The 25,243-nt window shown below is 34.9% G+C and overlaps 1 protein-coding gene and 1 long non-coding RNA gene across 2 annotated transcripts in view; one reads left to right on the forward strand and one right to left on the reverse strand.

The window, feature by feature from the left end:
* LOC127864326 (gem-associated protein 5-like) overlaps positions 1-25,243 on the reverse strand; it is a 216,700-nt gene that overhangs the window by 106,624 nt on the left and 84,833 nt on the right. The window lies entirely within an intron of this gene.
* Positions 124-3,765, forward strand: LOC127864343 (uncharacterized). The gene is made up of 2 exons (XR_008041793.1): positions 124-284; positions 2,198-3,765. It is a non-coding gene; the product is annotated as an uncharacterized LOC127864343 (long non-coding RNA).

The raw sequence follows: 25,243 nt of genomic DNA on the forward strand, positions 1-25,243 counted from the left end.
TATATGCACCCGACTGTTTTTCGTTAATGCTGCTCCGCTGACAGTCTACGTAAATAAAATAAAAACCAGTCAGCTCTGTTTTGTGAATTTTGGCCAATGAAATTATCTCTTACATTTGGGGTTAGGCTGGGTAGATTTTCAGAGACCCGTATGATGCGGTGCTGAAATAAGCTTTGGAATTTAATTTTCCAACTTAAAATTAATCCCTCCTAACTAAATTCATATCTTCATGTTAAGTTAAACGACACATCGAAAGGAAAACCATCTTCATGTATCGGAAAATGGTAAGTACCAGTGCTTGATATGTGATAAAGAATAATCAACCAGACAGAGAGTTCTTACGATGCTGGCCGGTAATCTTGCGCAGTTAAGGGTCAATTGTTTTAAAAACATGTTCTTTTATAAATTGGCAACATAATATCTAAATTTATTATGAAAATTATAAGTTCATGTGTTTATTAACACAAAAATATCTGATTAATTCAGTGAAGAATTGTCCGATTTGATTTCAAAACAAACATGACTCACCTCATTTTCAAACTATCACAGTGTCCGGTAATCTTGCGCACTTTGTATAATGACCTCGTTTAGGCAAAATTGTACACATATGGTGTCCAATTATTGACAAAAAACATTCCAGAAAAATATTTTAAAAATCAGTTTGCAAAACCATTGAAATTAAATGTGGATTTCTAGTGCAGTTTTTGTTCACTACAAATAAAAAAATATTTAATCACTAATAATAGTGGACAATTACAACAATGTAATAAAAAAGTACCGGTATGCGTGAAAAAAAAAACATAACAGGTTTGATACCACGATCATGCTTCTATAGTGTACAGAAAATATCAAAACTAGGCCATTGCGCATGCGGAGATCATACCAAATTGGTTTGACAGAATGGCGGGAAATGATGACTATGTCGTCTGATGCGATATATTTTCATGGCAAAAAATACCATAACTTATCGGATATTGTGCAATGGAATGCTTAATTACACATTGGATTTATGAATTCTTAATTTAAAGTATGAAAACGCTAAAGACTGCAGGGAATTTGTGATTCATTTTGAAGTTTTCGTAAGAAGGCCAGTGTTTACCATGTATAGGGATGACGCAACCGGTGTTTCAATGTAATGATCGAATTTAATTTTGCATGGAATACGTAACTTTTGAATCCGTTAATTCTTTAAAATGTGAAATTCCATCTTTCATCACTAAAGAAAACCATTCGTCGTCTGCGAGATTCGCAAATGCGAAGTGCGCAAGATTACCGGACGCGCAAGATTACCGGACTTAACTATACACTTCGAAACACGGGTTAAGTAAGTCAACGTGTATTGTGGGTCGAACACTATTCTTAATACAGCTGTTATTACAATTCATAAATGGTCCATTTGCTGAAGGGCGAGTATAAGGCAAATGGACGCATTTTTTTTTCTGTTTTATAACTGGTTATCATTGTTTTAAACCACATAAACACCAATGCTTATTTTTTTGAAGATTACACTGCAAGTTAGGCAAGTGATTTCAGTATTAAACAATGCTCAATGTTTACATTGAAAGTCTCATTGCACGCAACTTCAGGCTGGGATTATAGACCTGTGATGCTCACTAAAATAACTTCTTGAGGCCCGAGAATAGTTTATTATGAGACTTTAATCTATCGATGACTACAAGAAGACGAGACTTGGCAAAACATTAAATAATCTAAAAATTTGTGAAATTAACATTAATAACATGCAAGAGTAAAATGATATTGGTCACCTTTATACCCATGTATTCTGGAATGCCTGACTGAATAAGGTTAATTACTGAAATTTTAACTTAAGAAAAGCATATTTCTAAAACATCATTACAGAAGAAAACACTTGGTTTACATAAAACGAAAAAAACAAGTGTTATTTTGTCCGAATTATGTTGCCTTCCAGAAGTAGTTACACACTTGGTAGTGTGGCTCACACATGAGGTAGAATGGTCGTGGTAACTACTTGGGAGGCAAAACAACTAGGGGAAAGGAAACTACTTGGGAGCAAAACAACCTGATACTGTACAGAATTTAATTTTGTTTGAACATGTTGATTTTTGTAAACCACAATCATTTGCTTGTGAATTAAGTTTCTGTAATTATAAACCTGTTAATGAGTTAAAGAGTTTATATTTGTTTCAAAATATACATTCATATGTCTTTTTTCCAGGTCCACTGAAGCGTGTGAAGAAACTGTATTTTGATGATGAAACACTTCCAGTGCCACGTTCTACACACTATTGGAGACAGATTTAATGTAGAAAACTACACAAATATCTGAATAATGTTATGAAAAAGATGGATGAAATCCACCCATTACAGTTACCAGAAGCTCCTGTAGTTAGTCACCTAATTCCAGTTTAGTTCTCTGAGATTCTTGTGATGGTGAATGTTGAGGAACTCTGTGAAGTCCTAGTGTTTTAATTGACGCAAGATTACATGCAAATTCAGAAGACACTAAGTATGCAGAATTCCGAACAGATACAGTAAAAAAAAAATTAAATAATGTGTAATTTGGTGACAAATTATAGTCAGTTATATACATGTATATGTATGTGTGTAGCAGAAGATTTTGTAAGGACTTAAAGGAGAAGTACTTTTTGGTATTTCAGGGATAATTTTCTCCAGTTCTCCATAAAAGCTTATGTTTGGATACTCATTAGGAGTGCCTCGTAACGTTGTTTCTAGTGAGTACCCACATAATGTTTTAAGATTAGAAATAATACAAAGTATCCCAGACCTATCAACAAACACTCCTCCTTAACATTAGTCCTCTGTTTGTGTATGATATATATATATATCTCATGATATGACAGCAATATCTTGCAGACACCACAGCAAGCAAAGTTTCAATGTGAAAATTGTTTTGAAATATAATTTGAAAGAAGTCAAATTATCATTGTCTGAACTAGTTTATTTTAAATATGTAGAGCAATTGTAGGACAATTGTAGACTTTGGTTCTAGACCTGTTCTATATGTGTTCTTATTCCCCACTAGAATGTTTGTAGAACTTACTGGTTCTTAAAGAGTTCTAAATGTGTTCTAGAACTACAGTTTAGAACATTTTTAGAAATTTCTTGAACTTATTTTGTTCTAGAAATGTTCTAAAAATGTTCTTGTATATTATTGGAACAGTTTCAGAACTAAGCCTTGTTCCACAAATGTCTGGAATTATTCTAGAAAACAGTTCTGGAACAATTCCAGAACATAAGTTCTAGAACGCGAATATGGAACATTCTAGAACTGTTCTTGATGTTCTAGAACAGTTCCAGAACCGTTCCAATTTCTAGAACAAATCTTCGCAGGGGTGAAAGGCACTGGGCAGATACCATATCCACGATGCCACTATGACCTAAATAATTATGACCCCCTTATGTATTAATCAGCCTCAAGGTTTATTACCTTACTACTATAAAACTGTAAAAATGGTCTGCTTATTATTCTGGCTCTATTTCTAAAATTTCACTTGTCTGAACCATAACTTATTTACCTTATATTAACTTTGACTTATGGATTCATTAGCTATGACTGTCTTATAGTTATTTATGTATCAACTCTCATAAACAAATGATTAGTAATTTAATCATACATACCTATTGCATCAGCATAATTCCATAAAGATCCATTCAGTCATAAAGCTATACATGTTTTCTTAAAATTGCATTATTTTTGTAAGAAACTCACCATCTGATCTGCATTTGTTTTTTCTTTACCATTAAGAAAAGGCACAATAACTTTTTGCCAGTTAAAAAATATTAACTTGACTTATCTGATGACCCAGAAATAAGTTTTTTTGTTGGGCACAGGAAGCACAAACTATTACATGCTCCATCTATCCAATACCCATGAGCAATCTTACAGCATTGAAGATAAATTACTGTGACCTAGATGAACAATGTAAACCAGAGAGTTTAACCAAGGCCCCTTTTATCTGAGAGTTTTGTTGAGATAAATTTAAAGCAGTTCAGTTGCAAGTTACATGTATAACTTTTCTATCTTGAGAAGTTTTTCAGTCATTTTACTATACTGTCTATTGCAGGAATATTTGAAGAAAACTAAGATGCACTAATAAGTATTGAACTTTATAATGACCATTTCATACATGGCAATTTCATAACTGACAAAATCAAACCAGTTAACACTTAAGCTTGACCATTTTCTGGCAAACAATTTTTTATAAAATAAGAAATACCAAACATCATTCTGTCATACATTTTAGGCATTTTTTGCATTATATTTTAACAAACAGACTTTTTGAGGACTACAATGCTGGAGTGAATAAAATACAGTTTGAGGCACTAACATCTGCCACATTTGAAATGAGTTCACATGTTCAAATGTATTTGAGGAATATCACACTGTCTGTCATATCTCAATCCTGCCTGTCCAAACAAAACGGAATTGAACTATTTGAGTACATAGATGTGTCCTGAAACTGGGACTAAAAGTAGTTCAAGGGTAACAGCTTATCAGTGGCTGGTGGGAGAAAAATAACACAAAAATGTCATCTGTTTGCTGGAGAACTTCTTGAATATTTTTTACAGGATGGAAATCAAGTACACTTGTTGTACTTCAAAGTAACCATCAATCTTGCATCATTTAAACAATATGTTGTTTTTTTTTGGCCAAAAGCAGAAACTGGCTATCTGGAAAATTAAATGTTAGCTATTTTTATGTATAATTGAAGTCATGTTGTAAGAGTATAGCCTGTTAAAAAATATTAGTATGATTCATGAAATCATACTTAAACTTACACTCAACCATGGATCAACAACTGTTTTGGATGAACTGTAGTAGACCTAACACTTTTTTTCAGGTCAAATGTTTACAGGATTAAACTTTCAATGTAATTTATATGATAAAATTTGACATCATGAAAAAACAGCAATGGTGAACTCACAACCAGCACTTTCTGAAACAAACATTTCAAGCATTCCTTTCCAACAGTTTTTGTGACATGCTATAATGGTGAAACCTTTTTATAACAAGAGCTGTCAGAGGACAGCGCGCTCAACTATTAGAGTGCTTGACAGTATAACATAAGCCATCATGGAGAGGGGGGTATAATGTGGGTGTGTGGTTATTTATTAGGTGATCTTTCAAAAAAAAAAGAAAAAACAGATTATTTTTTTTGGGGGGGGATTCTGGGGTGGGGCGTGGGGGATAGTTTGGTTGGAGTCCATTGTGGTATGTCAGGTAAGTGTTGTTTTGTCAAAGTATGAATCAAATCTGATGTTAAATAAAAATGTTTTGGCAATTTAAGCAAAATTTATTAATTTGACCTTGAGAGTCAAGGTCATTCAAACGTCAAGGTCAAATTCAACTTGCAAGGTACAGTAACATCATGATAGTAAGAAAGTGTTTGAAGTTTGAAAGCAATAGCCTTGATACTTTAGAAGTAAAGTGGATCTGAACACAAAATTTAACAAAATATTCAAAGTTACAAAGACAAAAAAGGACCATAATTCCTACAAAATGCTTGATACAGTTGTCTGCTCTTGTTTATAGGTTGGAGTCATGTTGGTAAAGAAGTATGCAAAATATAAAAGCATTATGTCAAGGGACATTGAAAATATTTGAGGTGGTACGCAAACTTTAACATAGAGTTATCAATAATATGCATATTCTAAGTGGAAAAAGGGCCATAATTCTTACAAAATGCTTGATACAGTTGTCTGCTCTTGTTTATAGGTTGGGGTCATGTTGGTAAAGAAGTATGCAAAATATGAAAGCAATATGTCAAGGGACATAGGAAATATTTGGGGTGGTACGCAAACTTTAACATTTGCACGCTCACGCCGACGCCGGGGTGAGTAGGATAGCTCCCCTAAATATATTTCATATATAATAGTCGAGCTAAAAACATTTATCTAGAACAAACATGTGCTATTGGATAACAGAACATTAAGCAACAAATGTAAAGGTTTGTTTTTTTACAAAAAGGCTTAACTTTTAATGCAATCATCTCTCAATAATGCCAAAGCAATTCAGGTGAAAGACATAACCCTTAGAAATATATTTTTATTTTTGATCTTAATCTAAATATGATTTTTAGGGAACTTACTCATAAAATAACAAGTTTATCATTAAAAGTTTTTATTTACAATTCCAAACTGATTCATTACATCACAAAGGTAATATCATCCTTGGAATGCCTTCTTCAATAGATTTTTAACACAGAAGAAATAATTACTAAACAACTGTCAATATGATTTAAATTGTGATTCAATTACTCCCAGTGTGAATCTTGAAATGTTGTAAATTTTAAAGGGTCAAAGAAAATTAGAAGTACAGTCAAAATTGAGAGCAGGGGTCAGTCAAGGGAAATGGCCAAAGTGACCATTGTAGACAGGTGACCGTTATTCTCATATCACCACTTTTTTGATGGTTGGTCAGTTGGTAGTATTGCTACTGCTATGTTGTTCACCCAGTCGTTTGCACACAGTGTTAAAAAAAGGCTGACATTGTCGTAACTTAAAAAGCATCAAAACATAAATAATTTCTATTGAATAATACAGAATAATATCTTATACATTGATTTACTTTCATAACCAGTTTTAAACTAAATTTATGACTTTATCAACGATAGTATTGTTGTTGACACACACGCATTTAGTTCATTCGATAACTCGATAACTTAAGAGTCATTAGGAGATATTTTTAGATACAGAAAATGTAACGTGTCACTGACATCAAGTCAGAACAAGTATAACAAACGGATGTCATAAACAGAAAGTACGATATAACTGTATTGTTCTCATGCAAAGAAAATTGCGCCAAAAGACTGTTGTTCTCAGGTCAAAAATGAAGTTCGTAGTGAAATATACTGGCTGTTGACCATTGTGGACAGTAGTTCGTTATTCTCAAGTGGGGAGGAGGGATCCAAACTGACCAGTGTCTGCAGTTGACTGTTGTTCTCAGTGGCTAGGTCAGTTTTTACTCTATACTTCAAACACATTTGTGTCGCTTTCTATGTACAAAACACAAGCCCTCTGCTCAGGTCTGTATGCTAACAAGACCAACAAACAGGAAGTTCCCGGAGTTCATAGCAGCTACCATGTTATCAAGGTCAACCTCGGCAATCATGTGCACTGCAGTGCCAGACCACAGGCGCTGTTGTTACTACAAGATATAGCTGATGTTACCAGTGATGGCTGTATTTATCACTGAAAGCTGTAGAGGTTAGATCACATCTGCAATGTGTGATGGGTTACATTTGCTTCTACATGTTTCACATGCACCACATAGCATTATGTCATGCTTCACATTGCACAGTGTCATACTTCAAATGGCATAGTTTTATACTTCACATGGTATAGTGTCATTAATTTCATGACCGTGTCATACTTCACATGGCATAGTGTATTACTTCACAAGACAGTGTAATACTTCACATGACATTGTGTCTTACTTCACATAACAAAGTTTTATACCTCACATGACACAGTGTCTTAATTCACATGTACCACATGCCATAGTGCCATACTTCACATGACATCATGCCATACTTCACATGGCATAGTGACATACTTCAAATGGCATAGTGACATACTTCACATGGCATAGTGACATACTTCAAATGGCATAGTGACATACTTCAAATAACATCGTGTCAAACTTGATATGGCTAAGCGCAATACTTCACATGACAAAGCGTCACATTTCACATGAAATAGTGTCATTCTTCACATGGCATAGTGCCATACTTCACATAACATTATGTCATATTACATGACATAGTGCCATACTTCATATAACATTATGTCATATTACATGACATAGTGCCATACTTCACATAACATTATGTCATATTACATGACATAGTGCCATACTTCACATGACTTAGTGCCATTCTTCACATGGCATAGTGCCATACTTCACATAACATTATGTCATATTACATGACATAGTGCCATACTTCATATGCCATATTGTAATACTTCACATGACATGGTGCAATGCTTCACATGACATAGTGCCATGTTTCACATGGCATAGTGGCATACTTCACATGGCATATTGTTATACTTCACATGACATAGTTCCATACTTAAAATGTTATAGCCATACTTCACATGACATCATGCCATACTTCAAATGATATAGTGCCATACTTCACATGACATCATCCCATACTTCACATGACATCATGCCATACTTCATATGACATAGTGTCAAACTTCAGTGACATAGTGTCACACTTCACATGAAAAAAAAGAATTGAATTGTCCATTTTACAATACAATGCAAACATTGGTCTACTGCCATATGCTGCAAACATTGGTCTACTCCCCAGCGAAATGTTGTTCATGATTTCATGAACACTTCAAGCCAATCAAAGACTGTTCATGAATGGTTCTGAAAAAGTTCCTGAGCTTGGTTCATGAACTTTTGGACATGAACTGTTCTTAAGACATGTTCACGAACTGTTTATGAATTATTGTTGAACATTTCAAAGTTCATGAACAGTTCTTCATCTAACCATAAATACTTAGTGATGAACATTTCATGCACAAGTATTTCTAATGACTTTTCTGAGACAGACTTTAAGGATCCATCATGAATAATTCATGAATTCCTTTGTGCTAGATGTTTCATACATATTTTTGAAAGTAATATTGAAATGTCTAGCATGTACAAATGTACAAATCTTGTAGATTTGTGAAACCTGTGAAGTTAGTATGAATATGCATAGTACTTTCACCACTGTAAGTTAGAGTTCTTGACCTGTTCTAGAGAATTTTAAGAACATTTGTACAAGAACTGTTCAAGAACTGCCTTCAGGAACACTTCAATAACTTTTTAAGGACCTTTCCTGTTCTTGAATTATTCTTAAACTATTCTTGAACACTTTAAGAACTTTTTTAAACAACATGTTTCCTTCTGATGTTCTTAAACAGGTCTACACAATGTTTTTGAAAGTATGATGGACTTTTTAAGAATCCAATATGTTCTTAAAAGGATCTGTCATTGTTCTTGGAAGACTTAAAAGACAAGTTTAAGAACGTTTTAAGGACATCTTATTTCAAGAACAGTTTAAGATGATATCAAGAACTCAATGTACATTGCATTGCTGTTTTTACAAAGAAAGAATATTGTGTGCACAGGAAGTTGAAACGGAAGGCACATGGTTTATGTTATATTTGAAAATGTAAGTCTTTAATAAATTACCGGCTGAACTGATCAGCCATTGGTTCCATTTCAAGTTCTTTGGCACTGTAAGTGTAACCATTTCAGGGAAACCATTGATTAGTAAATGATTCTTGAACTGAAAATGAGACTATTCATAATCTTTTCAATACATGAATTATTCATGAACATATAGTGCAAAGTTGTATTATGAAATTTAAAGAGTATTATCAAACCACTTGTATCTCAGTTATTAGTGTTATATTTAAATTATTGTTATATGTTGCTTTCAATATGTTAAGTGCTAATACAAGACTTGTTTCTTCTTACCCTGACCTGTTTGTTGAGCTTTAGTAACACTTATGATAACCTTTGCATAAATTGACAAATTCTTGTTCATGAATAGTTCATGAACACTTTATGCCACCTCAGTTCATGAACTCTTGAAGAACTATGGTTCATGAACTATTCACTTACAGTTCGTGAACAGAAAATGAGCCATTGAAAAATAGAAGGAAAATGTTCATGAACTGTTCGTGAACAGCAACACCCTGAAGAATTTTTCAAGAATTGTGTTGTTCATGAACTGTTCAAGAACACTTCATGCCATTGATGTTCATGAATAGTTCATGAACATTTCATGCCATAATGGTTCAAGAATAGTTCATGAACACTTCATGCCACACGGGTTCAAGAATAGTTCATGAACACTTCATGCCATAAGGGTTCAAGAATAGTTCATGAACACTTCATGCCATTAGGTTTCAAGAATATTTCATGAACACTTCATGCCATTAGTGTTCATGAACAGTTCATGAACTTAAATTTCAAGAACTTTTCACAGACGTGGCTCATTTTCTGTTCACGAACTATTCATGAACAGTTCATGAACTCAGTTCACGAACAGTTCATGAACTGTTCACGAATTATTCGTGAACTGCAGAACAACATTTCGCAGGGGCTGCCATATGCTGCAAACATTGGTCTACTGCTATATGCTGCAAACATTGGTCTACTGCCATATGCGGCCAGCCTAGCTCAAGACCAGCCTGCGCATTCCTGCAATCTGGGCAGGAGCTACACTGGCGGCCAGCCTAGCTCAAGACCAGCCTGCGCATTCCTGCAATCTGGGCAGGAGCTACACTGTAGGCTAATCTCTTCTTGAAACCTTGCAGACTTTTTAGAGGACAGTGTAGCTCCTTACCAGACTGCCTATTGCATATGGCATAAGACCCATGTTCACATGAAACAATTAAACAAATAACATAATACAATGAATGGAGCCTTTATAACCAAAACATTTGTTGCGGTGTCACATTTTATATCCATAAACGATTTACAAAACCAATAATGAACACAATCAACATTAACTTAATCCTAGCAACTATGTCATGCACCATTCCTTACTATTTTACATAAAAAACAATGAACAAATCCTACCTTACCAATGCACAAGAATCATGAAAAGCATATATGTTATAGCTATATTTACATATCTAACATAAACTTTTTCAGTGCTGGAACCGAATTTTGAAGGCCTTTGCAAACAGTTTGAATCCAGATCAGACGCCACGGATCCAAACTGTTTGCTATTTTTATAGTATTCTTTGAAAAAAAATCGAAGAAAATGCTAATTTTAGAAATTCAGCAGACGACATTTTTAGCAGACAACAAATTTCCCAGCATGCAAATGGTTAAATCATGTACCAGTCATTTCCTTGCTGTCAATGTCCTATATATCACAATCGTAATCATAGCTGACCTCACCTGTAAATGCACTTTATGCAATGCTAATGTAGCAGAAGAATTACTCAGGCAAAATTACTGACGCAATTCTGCAATTAAGCAACCATACAATTATTGTCACATAACTTTTTTTTTACAGATAGACTACAATTAAGCTTATTATACAAACATAAGTTGCAAAGAGCCATTCCATAGCCATATATATTCATGTATAAAAGCAATTTTGTAAAATGCAATTAAATAGGTATAATTTTTTAATAGAACTAATCAAATTTAGTTTCAAATATTTGATTATCCAAAAAAAAAAATTGAATGATCACATAATTGCACTCCTTCATTAGCTGCTTTTATTAGGTTAAATGAAACTTAAAAGCAAGTTGTGTACCTGAAAGAAATCATGTTTATTTTTCATTGAATCAAAAATATCATCTATGGAAAAAAATAGATACAAATACTACTTGTTCAAAAATTAAGTGTTTGTGTATGCCCTCTATCTTGATTAAGAACACTTATACTATTAAATGTAAAATAATATCTCCTAGGTGTAATGTACTTAATTGTTTCCTTCCCAGAATGTCAGTCATCTGGGAATGAAAGTATTTCTGAGAACTGTGGTCACAGTTCATGTTGACTGGATGTTGGGAAAGCTTGTGGGGATTTCCAATCTATTTCCGCAGCTTATAAAAAAATTGACATGAAACGCCTTGATCCTAGGTCCAGAATAGAATGTTATTTCCTTATATAACCTATTTGTTTATTATTGCACTAAATTGAAATGTCTGAAAATATTAAGTTCTAGTCAGCTACTGGTTGCTGTTAGTAGATTGTGGGAGTACTGAAATGATGAAATAAGGTGAGGATCAGATGAAAACTACTTCAATTAGAGAGCGGACACCATGCTGAATGCTTGAAATGCACTAAGTAACCTAGTGACCTAGTTTTTGACCCTGCATGAACCATTTTTGAACTTGATCTACATATCATCTAGACACAACTTCTGACCAAATTTGGTGAAGATCGGGTGAAAACTACTTCAATTAGAGAGCGGACACCATGCTTAATCCTTGAAATGCACTAATTGACCCCGTGACCTAGTTTTTGACCTGGCATGACCCATATTCGAACTTGACCTAGATATTGTCTTGACACAACTTCTGACCAAGTTTGGTGAAGATCGGATGAAAACTATTTGAATTAGAGAGCAGACACTGCTGTGGACGCTGCCCACCAACCGCCCGCTAAGGGTGAAACTATAGTACGTCCCATTTTTAAAAATGGGCGTATAAAAAAAATATGTTTTAAAATTAAAACAAGAGATGTGCTTATCAGAAACACAATGCCCCCTATTGCACGGCTTTGAAGCCACATATTTGACCTTTGACCTTGAATGATGACCTTGACCTTTCACCACTCAAAATGTGCAGCTCCATTAGATACACATGCATGCCAAATATCAAGTTGCTATCTTCAATAATGCAAAAGTTATGGGCAATGTTAAAGTTTTCGGACTGACGGACAGACTGACGGACTGACAGACAGTTCAACTAGTATATGCCACCCTAACAGGTACAACTACCGTACATCTTTACTAGATACACTTAGGATTCATCCATCAGACTAAAAACAGAATGTTGGTTAATTAGGAGGGCATTTTGTAACTCAGAAACAGATGCAAGACATTTTGTGTTGATTCCAGGATCCTATATTATGTAACCTTTAGGCAGAGTGATTAACTTATTGACTTATTGTAATCAACTTTACTTGGGATAAATTAAAAAATTCAATACAGTGCTTTATATTGTGTTGATCTTATGAAATGCTGTATCATCTACGACCTTAGCATTATTGCACTTACCATAAAAATCATTAAACATGGACCATTTAAGTATCTAACATTTAGATTTATTACTTTGATCATGTTTTGTCAATTGACATCATTCTGTCAGAAATAAACAAGAAACCGTCGGAGACGGGTGATGCTCCCCAAAGTGTTTTTTTGTCACAATATTGCACTATATATTCAGATAAAAGAAAACGTCTTGAGGGGCTTAACTTTGGACAAAATAATACGATGGATGGTTTAGCAATTTTAAAATTTCAAAGGGCCATAACTCTCTAAATACATCATCTAACCAGGACCCACTAATAACATGCGCATCTCCTCAAGGTAGTTAAGCTTCCCATAAAGCTTCATTGAAGTACAGTCAGTAGTTGGGGAGAAATAGCCCGGACAAAAATTGCACTATATGTACAGTTTATAGAAAATTTCAAAGGGCCATAACTCTGTGAAAAATCATCCAACCATAACCGGCTGATAATATGCACATCTCCTGTTGGTAGTGAAGCTTCCCATAAAGTTTCATTGAATTCCCGTGATAAGTTGCTGAGAAATAGCTCGGACAAGAATTGCACTATATGTACAATGGAAAATTTCAAAGGGCCATAACTCTGTGAAAAATCATCCAACCATAACCAGCTGATAATATGCACATCTCCTGTTGGTAGTGAAGCTTCCCATAAAGTTTCATTGAATTCCCGTGATAAGTTGCCGAGAAATAGCTCGGACAAGAATTGCACTATATATACAATGGAAAATTTCAAAGGGCCATAACTCTGTGAAAAATCATCCGAAATAGCCAGGACAAGAATTGTGCACAGACGGACAGACAGACAAACGCACACACGGACAGACAAAGCGGCCACTATATGCTGAGAAATAGCTCGGACAAGAATTGCACTATGTACAGTTAATCGAAAATCTCAAAGGGCCATAACTCTGTGAAAAATCATCCGACCAGAACCCGCTGATAATATGCAAATCTCCTCTTGGTAGTGAAGCTTCCCATAAAGTTTCATTGAATTCCGGTCATTAGTTGCTGAGAAATAGCCCGGACAAGAATTGCATTATATGTACAGTTAATGGAAAATTTCAAAGGGCCATAACTCTGTGAAAAATCATCGGACCAGAACCGGCTGATAATATGCACATCTCCTCATGGTAGTGAAGCTTCCCATAAAGTTTATAAGCATTCCGGTCATTAGTTGCTGAGAAATAGCCCGGACAAAAATTGTGCACAGACGGACACACTGACGGATGGACGGACGGACGGACAGAGAAAGCGGCGACTATATGCTCCCCCCGAAAATTTTTTTAGGGGGAGCATAAAAATGATGAGTTTCACTTAAAAACAAATAAAAATGATCTTTTTAGTCAATATTAACAAGAAATATCTTTTAAAAAGATATATGGCGTTGATTGTGGTCGATGTTTATGAACGATCAAAAGTTATCTCTATGAGATAAAAAGTAGCGGATGCCTTTTTTCTGCGCAGTTCTTAGCTACATCATAAGCAAATCAATTACGGGGTGTTGCGCCAGATTTCGTGGCTTATTTTGCTATATGTGATATTATTACTCAGATATCTATATTTACAGAATAGAAAAACACAAGAAACATGAAAATAAACGATTGCATATAGGTCAGCCGGCAATACTCAAATCTTATTTAATTGCATAATTATAGTATAGTGAATTATTGTGCTCATGCTTAATAAACTGGTCTAAATGGATAAATATTTCTAATAATTTTTATCAAAATTGGTCCTTATCATGCAAATGTTGAAACCATATTAAAAATCGATGATTTACATACCACAATAATATCGCCGAATATCTTTATTTAGTATCTTTCTGATCAAAACAGACTTCAAGTGCACAAAGTTTACGAGACGGCGTTTATATAAAGATTTCTGCAACTGACCGCAAACTGACCTTGATACCTTGCGGATTGGAATGCAATGCATTACAGTCAGTACGTTATTGTCAGTAAGACCGGTGTAACACAATGATCGCAACCCCTTCTGCGAACTCCGGTGATGAACTGTATATAAACTCTTACTTTCACAAATGGCCGCGAGTTGACCCGAAACCTCGCGGGTTGAAATGCAATGCAAGTAAGTACTAAATATGACAACATAGCTACTAGTATAAACGCTTTTGCCCTGGTAATTCTCTGAAAATAAAAGGTGAACGCACAAACTGTATTTATGTCGAAAATTGATTGTAAAACTGTTCTATCTATTGAGCCTTTTCATTAGAGATAAAATTGTTTCATGCAGTAAAACAGTGTTACAAAGACGCGGATATGTTTCCAATGTTATGGTGTTATACTCAAATCAGCCAATGGAATAAATGAAGTGTATTCATTCGTACCTAGCCGCGGGAAATTTTATTTGAGTATTATTGGACACTTACAAAGGTCAAGTCAGGGTGAAAAGCTGGCTTAATACAGCTTATGCCGAAAAACCTAATGTAACAAAATAGCAATTGTCATATTTATCTTTTATATCATAGATTGTAAAATAAAAATAAATGTTGCAATAATTATCAAGAACACAAAATCCTCATCAACATTATATTTTAAAAGAAAAGATAAATAAAAATTAAAATACTTAAAAACAAATGCTGTCACCATAGGATGATTTATGCCCCCTATAAACGCTTGATAGAAGTTATGAGCTTTTTTCGAAAGCTGAACGCAGATTTCGAAACCTAAACACAGACCCTAAGTTCAAGGTCAAGGTCACAGGGGTCAAATTTTTGTGCGTTTGGAAAGGCCTTGTCCACATACACATGCATACCAAATATGAAGGTTATATCGCAAGGGACATAGAAGTTATGAGCATTTTTCGAAACCTAAACACAGATTTCGAAACCTAAACGCGGACCCTAAGTTCAACATCAAGGTCACAGGGGTCAAAATTGTTATGACTATGGAAAGGCCTTAATAATGCCCATATACACATGCATACTAAATATGAAGGTTACATCTCAAGGGACATAGAAGTTATGAGCATTTTTCGAAACCTAAACACAAAGTGGGACGGAAAGACAGACAGACGGACGGACAGACGGACGGACAGTCCGATCACTATATGCCCTCCTACTGGGGGCATAAAAACAAAGAATAAACTTACCTCAAACATCCATCATAGCAAACATATCAATTATGACCCCAACCATGGGCAAGCCCTAAGAGACTGCAAATTACTGAACTTGAACCAACAGCAGGACCAATCATGTAAACCAACATCATCATTAATCCTTGACACCAACATCAGTACCTATATTGTGCACAAACAACAGCACCAATCATTGGCACAAACATCAGCCTATTTAACTGTAACCCCTTATTTCCAGCACTGACCCATCACAACAACTCCAACAATAACATGCAATACAGCATCTCACATCCAGCTGACTGAAAGACGTTTGACATTTAGCATGACCACATGACAGCAGAGACATGAGGAGTGGGAGGATGGAGTTGTAAGATCAATGATCACTGAAAGTCACTGATGCATCCCCTTGTTGATGTCTAACAGAACATGAGGATAACTAGATGATGGAGAAAGAAACTAGGTGGCTAAAGGCACTCAACTGAGACCCCAAGGAACAACTGTTCTAAGAAAGTAGTGTTCACAAAGTTTCACCATAGACATCTTCAGAAAATTGGGTCAAGATATGTTTAAAGAGAAAAAAGCTCTGTTATTTTTTACAAAGTCTATTAGAGAAATCAAATGGTTTTAATATATGGGCTGTGATCTGTGAAAAAGGGGTGTAATACATGTGCTTAAAGTATCGTCCCAGATTAGCCTGTGCAGTCCACACAAACTATACACAGGACGACGCTTTCCACCTGAAATGGATTATTGCTAAGAAGAGACTTTCTGTAAACGAAAAATATCATAAAAGCGGGAAGTGTCATTCCTGATTAGCCTGTGCGGACTACACAGGCTGATCTGGGATGACACTTTCAGCACATGCATTACACCCCTTTCTCACAGAACATGGCTTTAATACTCACTGGGAAAACTGCGCTTCCTGATGCTGGCCCTATTTTTCAATGGACCAGAAAATCTCACTCAGGCAAGATATCAACAAAATGTTATGAGCTATAGTTTCATGAAAAAGATCTTGAGTGTTTACAAGCTTGTTCTTCAATGTAACCTACTAATCAAGTTTTTGATCCCACATGACCCAGTTTTGTAAAAAATTGGTATATTAATGTCTGAAAATGTAAATTGGTTACCGTCACTTGTCATGCATAACTTGCACTTTCTTACCTCCAAATATCAAATTTAAAAGTTGGTGGGTGTTATATATTAATACAAAGCTATCCTGGATGCTTAAATCGCGAAAAACTCATTTCGTAATCATAAAATTTCATAATATTCGCCTTTTTTTTATTCCAGAAAATACACCTTATAATCTTAGACTGAAGGGGCGTTGTCAAAACAACAAAAGTCGGAAACAGCAGATATGAATGGGATATAGTGCCATGCAACCTATGCTCCTGATCATAATGACGCTTCCTCTTTCAATGCAAAATTAAGCTTTCCAAGGTCCAGGATCATTTGATTGCACAATAGTATAATTGCGGCCACTTTAGGTCCAATTTGCATGTGTTTTGGGTTGTGATCTTTTTTTTCATTTTGGAATTTAAAAAACGGGTTGAGTGCTATAAATGGGGGCGTATTACATTGACCACTAACAGTACTTTCAAATGATATTCATGAGTGATTTGCCCAAATGTGTATTGTCATCTTTTGTTTCTTGATGTAGTCTTGCAATTTGCTACACCGTGCCTGCCTAATACACTGTAACTCCAATATAACAAATGACAGAGTCACAAGACAGTGTTATAAATGGATTTGCGTTATAAGTTCTGAGGATTCATAAATTATGGCAAGGTTGTGTTTTCATCCGCTAATACAAGCATATAACCCTACCGTATCAATAACTGTATACATACCGATTTTATAATGTGCATATATATCCTATTATCCAATAAAATAACTACATCAATTATAAACAAATAAATATTCTGACCATTTATGACCATAAATGCTTTGAAGAATTTCATAAACACAAACATCGCTAATTTTTGGAAGTGTAAAATGAACAGTGCATAATATGGGACAGCAGTTTTATAGGGCACTGTTCAGATTTAATAATAATTGTAACAACCAATGGATGAGTGAGTTTAAAAAGATTGAATGAAATAAGATACAAAGCAATGTTCTATTGCATCATTATAAAACTTATTCATGCAAAAAACTTGTTTCCCAGGGATTTCCTGAAAATCGAGCGAAAATGCAAGTGAATTTCTGTAAACAATTACCCTACATTTTGATGGAACTAATCGTCTTGATTGCTAATTTAATTTCTCTCTGCCTGTTACGTTTTCAATTGCATTTTATCGGACAATACTTAGACTTATAGTGTCTACAAATAACATTGTATCGTAAAACTTGTCAAAGCTGTCAATTATTAAAAAGATCAATAGCACACACATGAAACACTAGCTATAATTTTCACACCTGCATTGCACCAAACAATAGATAATCACATTTAAACTGTCAAGTGCTGGAACCGAATTCTGAAGGCCTTTGCAAACAATTTGCACAGAACATGGCGTCTCATCAGGATCCAAACTGTTTGCTATTCTGACAGTATTCTTTGAAAAAAATCCAAGAAAATGCTAATTTTAGCAATAAAGGAGGCGACATTTTAGCAGACAAAAAATCTGCCAGCATGCAAATGGTTAAACTGTCAAAGTCCCCAGTAATGGTTAGGCTCTAATCGATTAAAATTGAGCTATTAAACAATCAGCACATTGGATGCCGCCATATTTGAATGTTAAGAAAACACTCTCGACCAACACAGAAGGTTGGAAAAAAACCAGGAGCCAACACCCACCCGTGGTATATTGGATTCAGCGTTTTAACGGAGAGTGTTATATTGGAGTTACAGTTTAGCAGTATAATAAGTTGGCTTCAAAAAACTGAAAAACATATATTGATAATATTTACACACCACTAACAGTGAACAACAACCATCATCCAAGACCTAAATAGGGCATCCATTATTTTGTGGGCTGTGTTGCTGATTTTTACAGTGCACAATTCATGTTTGCAGTTAGATTTTAAACAATTATTTGTTTGCCACTAAATATTCAGGCACCAAAACTGTATTAGTTTGGAAAGGGGAAACAAACACATGGAAAACATATGGTAAATCATTGGCAAAATCAAGATTCAGTCTAGTACATGAATGGTAGTTCACAATTTATGACAGTCATATTGCTGTCAGCATGTAGTGTTACCAAGTCATTAACCCATTTATGCCTAGTGTCTAGAAAAAAGGCCTTGGCAAACAGCGTAGACCCAGATGAGACGCCGCATGAAAGCCGTGAGAAAAACATCAGCAAAACAGGCCTAAATAAATTAACAACAAAAGAAATGTTATTTCTTACATTAAGCAAAACACAACAGGCATAGTCCATTAATATGACATAAAATGTCAGTTATTGGCTTTATTGCACATGTGATTGGCAGGCAACACAAGCAAAACTGAGAAGATTCAAGGTTAGATATCAGTAAATAATTGTTTATACATAAACAACTAATTGCGTCTATTAATTTATCAAATACTCTCCAGACTTAATTTGTATCCATTTATGCATTTAATTGATTAATGCAATTCAAAACTAACAGTCTTGAAAAGTATGCAATTAGTGTATGTTGATATGAATAACCTGGCTTTAAACATGTCTTTTGTATATTTATATGCTTTTGATTGAAGCTTACTTTTGTAAACTTGGGTCCTGTTGAAATATTTTTGTGTATTATACATGAGTTTCAATTGCAACTTTTTAAAGAGGATATATTCATCATTAAATTGATACATATAGAGGCACAATTTGTACAGATGCAAATTGAAAACAACACTAATTATAATATGGTAGGTTACAGTATACTAAATAATTGAGAAGTTCAATGTTATACTCCTTAAAACAAAAATCTTGATATACTGAAGACGTGTTTTAAGTTAAGGGCACAGGTAACACTCTTTTCTTAACCTGTCTGCAGGGAAAGCATTGATGTTCACTAAGAAATCACTGCTTTGTTTTAAGAGACTACAGTGAAAAACTTGCACAAGGCCATTAACAATCAACTAAAAAGTAGCCTCAAGAAAACAATGAATTAGGAAATGTTTCTGACACATTTATTTCTTCCATGTCACGAGACAGACCTTTGGTATTTGTTAAATGCATTCACCTTAGAATGCTCTTTAAGACAATGTATGGTTATATAGTTCCCATCTACTTAAGTTGAAGGTTGTATTGCCCAATAGGTGCAAAAAGGATCCATTTGCCTTCTAATTTCAATGTCACATGGTATCTTTTTGCACCAAGGGGGCGTTATATTAAATGTCATATGGATTGGAAATAGTATATTGTTACATTTATCACCCTCAAATTATCTTTTATCCCTTTTATGTGATTAAAATCAGAGCAATGAGTTTCTAGGATCATTTATTTGATGTTGTGATCAGAGAAATCATTTTCTTGCCATCACAAATATCAGATATAATGGTTATCATCACAAATATCAAAGATAAGAAACATCATAACTTAATATCAGAGATAAGGTTCATCATCACAAATATCAGATATAATGGTTATCATCACAAATATCAGAGATAAGAATCATCATCACAAATATCTGAGATGCTGGACACCATTTAAAATATCAGAGAAAAGGACCATCATTACAAATATCAGAGATAAGAAACATTATCAAAAATATTATAAAGAGATAAGGATCATCATCATAAAAATCAAAAATAAGAAACATCACACAACATAGATAAGGTTAATCATTACAAATATCAGTGATAAGGTTAATCATTAAAAATATCAGAGATAATGATAATCAATACAAAAATCAGAGATAATAGTCATCATCACAAATATCAGAGATAAGGTTCATCATCACAAATATCAGAGATAAGAATCATCATCACAAACATTAGAGAAAAGAATTATCACCAAAAATATCAGGGATAAGGATCATTTAAGATTTTCTGCAACATTCACATTTTATGTGCTCATTTTTTAATATCAACTTTTGACAAAGATCTTGAAATTGGATCCGGGCCTTCTAGTTCATGTAGTTTGAATTTATGTACACTGTAACTCCAATATAACGCGGATGACGGGGTCCATGCCACGCAACAGCGCTATAAACGGACAGCGTTATAAGTTTTGAGCTTATTTATTTATATTGTCATGCTGTGTTGTCATCCGCAAATACATGCATATAAATCGAATCGAACGATAACAGTATATATACCGCTTTTCTAATGTGCATATTTGTCCTATAATCCAATATAATTACAACATCAATTTAGAAAAAATAATGTTAAACATTTATTACAAGAAATATGTTTACGTAAACAAATTCATATGCCTACGCCATTTTTCAGAAAAATAGTACAGTGTATTATGGGACACAGTTTTCATTGGACGAGCGAATTTAAATTTAGATTGAATGCAATACGATACATGTACAAAGTAATGTTTTATTGCGTCATACGCAGCATGTAACAAACGTGCTTTCCGTGGACATTCCGATAACGGGCAAAAATTTAAGTGAATCTCTGTTAACAATTACACTGCGTTAGCATGTAAATAAATCGCCAGGATTTTTTAATTTACTTTTCGTATACGTAGTGAAACATTAAACATACACAAAGATCTTTTTATGTATCAAGCTTGTATAGCATATAATAAACGACAACACACTTACACAGCCATAGTTTATACAATGAAATACAATACACGATAAATATAAAACATAAACAGGTAATCGTTTTAAATACCTTTAATTTGATAATTATTACGCTTGCACTTACCTTATGGAAATTAGCCAACGAACCGCTCTGATAGGGAATACATGTAATAAACACGGACTCGCGAGTTTTCACACCTTTATTGACATTACACAACAGATTAACACCAATTAGCTGTCGAGTGTCGTTTAAATTCTAATCGATTAAAATCAGTTAATTGAACAGATAAAGCAATCAAGCTGTGATCGCCGGCTTCATTGAATTTTCTGAAAATACAAGTAGTTGCATAACATGGATTTGAATCAGAAATGGAAGGTTGGAGAAAAAACGGGATCCAAGCACCCCCCGCGTTATATTGGACACAGCGTTATAACGGACCGCACTATATTGGAGTTTCAGTGTATAAAACTGTAATGCAAAGACAATTATTTTTATGAAAGCACAACAGAACAATATTCTCTACATATCAAATGAATATACTATTATTTTACCACTTTGGAACTATCCTTTCAAATTGTTCATCTGCTGTTATATGATCCTTATTCTTTGTTTAGATAACACTCTGTGCTTGTCCAGTAACTCATGTAATAGAGGTCTTAAACTATGAGCATAACATGGCTTCTTGATCCCTGAAGCTTTCGTCATACATGTCATGTTATCAAACAACAGGTGACATTGTTGTCATCTGGAACAAAATGACACTCATCATTTATATTTTGTTCTTCTCTGTTTAACTATTCAGTAAGTGTTTGTTAAATCCAACCACTCAAACACTTGTAATATGATCCTTCGCATTCTAAAACCTGCCAATTATAAGCATTCCTCCATTCTTTAATCTAACCCCTGTATAGTAAGGTTTTTAGAAATGCCCAGAAATAATTGCATAAAGCTGCTTAATTTATGGCTTCTCTCATAGAGTTAAAGGCAGAACAAAAGCTGATGGTAAAATATTTAATGTTTCAGGGTTACAGCGAAAAAGTACTGAAAAACAAGAGGGCATGAAAGGCCCAAAGTCGCTCACCTGAAATAACAAGATATTATTGGAACAAATCTTCTGACCAAGTTTCATAAAAATCAGAAAATAAATGTGGCCTCTAGAGTGTTAACCAGGTTTTACTATAGCCATATAAGGAAAATGCCCCACCCCCCTGGCAGCCATGTTTTTCAACCAACCGGCATCATTTTTGAACTCGTCCAAGATATTATCGGGATGAATCTTCTGACCAAGTTTCATGAAGATTGGACAGTAAATGTGGCCTCTAGAGTGTTAACAAGATTTTACTATTATAGCCATGTAAGGAAAAATGCCCCCCCCCCCCCCCCCCTTGGAAGCCATGTTTTTCAAGCAAACATAATTATTTTCACTCTCATCCAAGATATCATTGAGACCAATCTTCTGACCAAATTTCATGAAGATTGGAAATAAATGTGGCCTCTAGAGTGTTAACAAGGTTTTACTATAGCCATATAAGGAAAAATGCCCCACCCCTGGGTGGCCCTGTTTTAAAAGCAACCAAAACCATTTTCCAACTCATCCAAGATATCATTGGGAAAAATTTCTGACCAAATTTCATGATGATCGGAAAATAAATGTGACCTCTAGAGTTTTACTATAGCCATATAAGGAAAAATGCCTCGCCCCCGTGGTGGACATGTTTTTCAACCAACCAGCATCATTTTTGAACTCCTCCAAGAAATTATTGGGCTGAATCTTTTGACTGAGTTTCATGAAGATCGGACAATAAATGTGGCTTCTAGAGTGTTAACAAGATTTTACTATAGCCATATATAGCCATATAAGGAAAAATGCCCTGCCCCTTGGCAGCCATGTTTTTCAAGCAAACCTGACCATTTTCGAACTCATCCAAGATATCAAGACAAATCTTCTGACAAAATTTCATGAAGGTTGGACAATAAATGTGGCCTCTAGAGTGTTAACAAGGTTTTACTATAGCCATATAAGGAAATATAGAGAAAACTGCCCCGCCCTCTGGCGGCCATGTTTTTCAACCAACCGGCATCATTTTGGAACTTGTCCAAGATATTATTGGGATGAATCTTCTGACCAAATTTCATGAAGATTTGACAATAAATGTGGCCTCTAGAGTGTTAACAAGATTTATCTATAGCCATATAAAATCATTTAAGGAAAAATGCCCCGCCCTTTGGCAGCCATGTTTTTCAAGCAAAGGTTACAATTTTTGAACTAATCCAAGATATCATTGGGACAAATCTTCTGAGCAAGTTTCATGAAGATCGGAAAATAAATGTGGCCTGTAGAGTGTTAACAAGGTTTTACTATAGCCATAAAAGGAAATATTGAGAAAACTGCCCCGTCCCCTGGCGGCCATGTTTTTTCACCGATCTGGACCACTTTTAAACTCGTCCGAGATATCAATGAAACCAATGTTTTGACCAGGTTTCATGATGATTGGGCAAAAATTGTGACTTCTAGAGTGTTCACAAGGTTTCTTTATAGCCATATCAGGAATACTGCCACGCCCCCTGTTGGCCATGTTTTTCAACAGACCGGAACCATTTTTGAACTCAACCAACATATCATTTAGACAAACATTTTGACAAAGTGACATGAAGATTGGGCATCAAATGTGACTGCTACAGTGTTCACAAGGCTTTTCTTTTTTTTTACCTAGTGACCTAGTTTTTGACCCAGCATGACCCAGTTTCGAACTCAGTCGAGGTATCAATGGGATTAATGTTCTGACCAAGTTTCATGAAGATCGAACAACAAATGTGGCCTCTAGAGTGTTCACAAGGCAAAATGTGACCTGCACGACGGACGACGGACAAAGGGCGATCACAAAAGCTCACCATGAGCACGTTGTGCTCAGGTGAGCTAATAAAATATAATATAACAAGGGCTGTTTGTAAAACATGCATGCCCCCCTATATGGGCTATAAGTTGTAGAAGCAGCAATTGTGTGAATACGTTTTTTGTCACTGAATACGTTTTTTGTCACTGTGAATGGTGGTGGTGGTGGTGGTGGTGATGGTGGTGGTGGTGGTGGTAGCAGAAGAAATAGTAGTAGTAGTAGTAGTAGTAGTAGTAGTAGTAGTAGTAGTAGTAGTAGAGTAGTAGTAGTAGTAGTAGTAGTAGTAGTAGTAGTAGTAGTAGTAGTAGTAGTAGTAGTAGTAGTAGAGTAGTAGTAGAAGTAGTAGTAGTTGTAGTAGTAGTAGTAGAAGTAGTAGTAGTAGTAGTAGTAGTAGTAGTAGTAGTAGTAGTAGTAGTAGTAGTAGTAGTAGTAGCAGTAGTAGAAGTAGTAATAGAGTAGTAGTAGTAGTAGGTTGTGGTGGTGGTAGCAAAAGAAATAGTAGTAGTAGTAGTAGTAGTAGTAGTAGTAGTAGTAGTAGTAGTAGTAGTAGCAGTAGTAGTAGTAGTAGTAGTAGTAGTAGTAGTAGTAGTAGTAGTAGCAGTAGTAGTAGTAGTAGTAGTAGTAGTAGAGCAGTAGTAGAAGTAGTAGTAGTAGTAGTAGTAGTAGTAGTAGTAGTAGTAGTAGTAGTAGTAGTAGTAGAGTAGTACTAGTAGTAGTAGTAGTAGTAGTAGTAGTAGTAGAAGTAGTAGTAGTAGTAGTAGTAGTAGTAGTAGTAGTAGTAGTAGAAGTAGTAGTAGTAGTAGTAGTC

The sequence above is a fragment of the Dreissena polymorpha genome, chromosome 1 (genome assembly GCF_020536995.1).
Source record: "Dreissena polymorpha isolate Duluth1 chromosome 1, UMN_Dpol_1.0, whole genome shotgun sequence".
Taxonomy (NCBI): Eukaryota; Metazoa; Mollusca; class Bivalvia; order Myida; family Dreissenidae; genus Dreissena; species Dreissena polymorpha.